This window comes from Arachis hypogaea, chromosome 19, assembly GCF_003086295.3.
Source record: "Arachis hypogaea cultivar Tifrunner chromosome 19, arahy.Tifrunner.gnm2.J5K5, whole genome shotgun sequence".
Classification (NCBI taxonomy): domain Eukaryota; kingdom Viridiplantae; phylum Streptophyta; class Magnoliopsida; order Fabales; family Fabaceae; genus Arachis; species Arachis hypogaea.
In genome coordinates, this window is record NC_092054.1 from 47,793,563 (window position 1) to 47,796,478 (window position 2,916).

The following is a 2,916-nucleotide window of genomic DNA, read 5'->3' on the forward strand; positions in this document are numbered from 1 at the left end:
TTCTTGAGCTGCTGATGAGGTAGTGATTGCTGCTACTTGGTTCCTTTCCATCTTCTTGGTAAGGTCAGCCAGCTGCTTGGTGATCATCTTGTTTTGAGCCAGCAGTGCATCCACGTTGTTTAACTTCATCACTCCTCTAGTGTTGCCTCTTTCAGAAGCATAGAAGTAGTCATTCTCAGCTACAGTTTCAATGACATCTATGGCTTCTTTAATGGTCTTCTTCTTGTTCAGAGACCCCCCCAGATGAGTGGTCTACTGCCTTCTTTGATTCGTAAGAAAGACCTTCATAGAAAATGTGTAACTGCACCCATTCATTGAACATATCTAGCGGGAATCTTCTTGTCAAGTCCTTAAACCTCTCCCATGCTTCATAGAGAGTTTCACCATCTTGTTGCCTGAAGATTTGTACCTCAGCTCTCAACCTGTTGATTCTTTGAGGAGGGTAGAATCTCGCCAAGAATTTGTTCACCACATCTTCCCAGGTTGTTAAAATCTCCTTCGGGAAAGATTCCAGCCATTTAGATGCTTTGTCCGTGAGTGAAAAGGGGAACAAAAGCAATCTATAGGTGTTAGGATGAACACCGTTAGACTTCACAGTATCACATATCCTCAGGAAGGTGGTTAGATGTTGATTTGGGTCTTCTTGGACACTTCCTCCGAATGAACAGTTGTTCTGAACAAGGGTGATGAGCTGTGGCTTTAGTTCAAAGTTATTGGCATGTATGGTTGGCTTTTGGATGCTACTTCCACAATTTCCTGGGTTTGGATTGATATAAGAGCCTAGAACTCTTCTCTCTTGTCCAGCATGATGCACTGGACCTTCTCTGCCATGGTTGTGAGTCTCTCCTTCATGATGGTTCTCCATATTCTCATCCATGTCTGGTTCAAAATACTCCTCCTCTTCCTCAGCACTAACAACTCTCTTTCCTCTTGCTTCCCTCCTTAGTCTAAGGAGGGTCCTCTCAGGTTCATAATCAAAGGAAGTTGAAGCCCTGTTTCTTCTACCTGTCATACAACCAACAGAGCAAAAGCAAGAGAGAAAATAAATGCAGAAAGTACTCTTGTTAGAAATGCTATTAGTGTAAGTGATGTAATATATCAAACAGTTAGTGGGTTAGTGAACTGAATTGTAACAAATAAGAGAACACCACAAACGAGTAAGGGATAAAGGAAAGAAAATAACTAAAACTGAAAGTAAATCACTCAAACAGAAATTAAATCAAACAAAAGAAAAAAATGCTCAATCTAGTTATCCACCAATTTAATCATTGTTGATACAAAATCAATCCCCGGCAACGGCGCCATAAACTTGATGCACGGAAACTTGTCTCTCAATAATTTTCCCTCGGCAAGTATACCGAATTGTCGTCAAGTAAAAACTCACAATAGAGTGAGGTCGAATCCCACAGGGATTGATTGGTCAAGCAACTTTAATCAGAGGAATGTTCTAGTTGAGCTAAGCAGAAATTGAGTTGATATTTGCAGAAACATAAATGACGGGAAAGTAAATAACCGAAAGTGTAAATGCTGGAAATAAAGAGCAAAATGTAAATGGCGGAAAGTAAATTTGCAGAATCTTAAATGGGGATTTGGGGAAATGAGCATAAAAGTAAATGGCAAAAAGTAAAAAGAATGGGTAAGATCAGAAATGGGGGATTCATCGGGCTTAGGAGATGTTGTATTCTCCGGATCAAGTTCATTCTCATCTCTTCCTCAATCAATGAATTCATTGATCTCCTTGGCAATCTTAAGTGATTGGATTCCAATTTCTTGGCAACCCAATCTCTCAAATCTTGATCAATAGCCAATTCTTTGGTCTAATTGCTCATGAGAAGAGATAAAGTATGGTCACTGATTATACCACATGTATTCCCAAATCAAAGTGTTGGTAGGATTATATGTCACCATATCCATCCAAACCCCAATTTGGTCTAACATGAGAAAGCATTTCTAGCATGATCTCTTCATTCCTCTTCCAATGTTCGAAGAGATCCAAGTATGAATAGCTTCTTTTCTAAGACAACTACCCAATAGGATGAAGATTGAAAGCTTTCTAGTAAAATCAAGAGAAAAGAAAGAAGAAGAATAATGAAAACTATTATTGATCCATCAAATTACAACAGAGCTCCCTAACCCAATGAAAGGGGTTTAGTTGTTCATATCTCTGGGAATGGAAAACATGAATAAAAAGTACATTTCCCAAAAAAAAACTAGAAGTTGCAGAGAAAGTAAAATATACAGAGTGTAGTTCTCCAAAATGCCAAAAGCTCCCTTTTACTAGTTCAAAACTACTCCTATATATACTCCTCTTCTGATCTTCTAGTTGGCTCTTCAAGTCTTGGATATGGGCCTTTGGATCTTTTAGTTGAAGCAGTAACAGTCTTCAGTGGGCTCAGTTTTGCATGCAGAAAAAGTGTGAGTTAGGCATGGACGTTAGTTAGGACGCTAGTGGTGTTAACGTTAAGTGAAAATGTGGGTTCGAGAATGTTAGTGACAATTACCTTTTTCACTAATGTTCCAAGCCAAAAATTGGTCCACGTTAACTTCAACGTTAGTGGCACTAACGTGACCACTAACGTTGCCTCTTGGTCCTTCACAAATATTATTGGCATTTACCTTTTCCAATAACGTTGCTTATTTCCCCTTTTCCCCACGTTAGAGTTCACGTTAGTATAACTAACGCGACCCTTAACGTGGGCATGCCAAAGCTTCGAGAGCGTTAGTGACACTTACCTTTGTCACTAACGCTCCAAACGCCCCTCCTTCCCACGTTAGAGTTCACGTTAATTAGATTAACGTGACCACCAACGTGGTGGTGATTGCCATCTCCAACGTTAGTGACAAAGGTGAGTGTCACTAATGTTGGTCCATCAATTCTTCCTCCACGTTAGCTTGCACGTTAATGCAATTAACGTG

General features: G+C 39.7%; 1 non-coding gene across 1 annotated transcript; it reads left to right on the forward strand.

Moving 5' to 3' along the window:
- Nucleotides 1-317: 317 nt before the first annotated feature.
- On the forward strand, nucleotides 318-424 carry LOC112780767 (small nucleolar RNA R71). The gene has a single exon (XR_003191583.1). It is a non-coding gene; the product is annotated as a small nucleolar RNA R71 (small nucleolar RNA).
- Nucleotides 425-2,916: the final 2,492 nt, after the last annotated feature.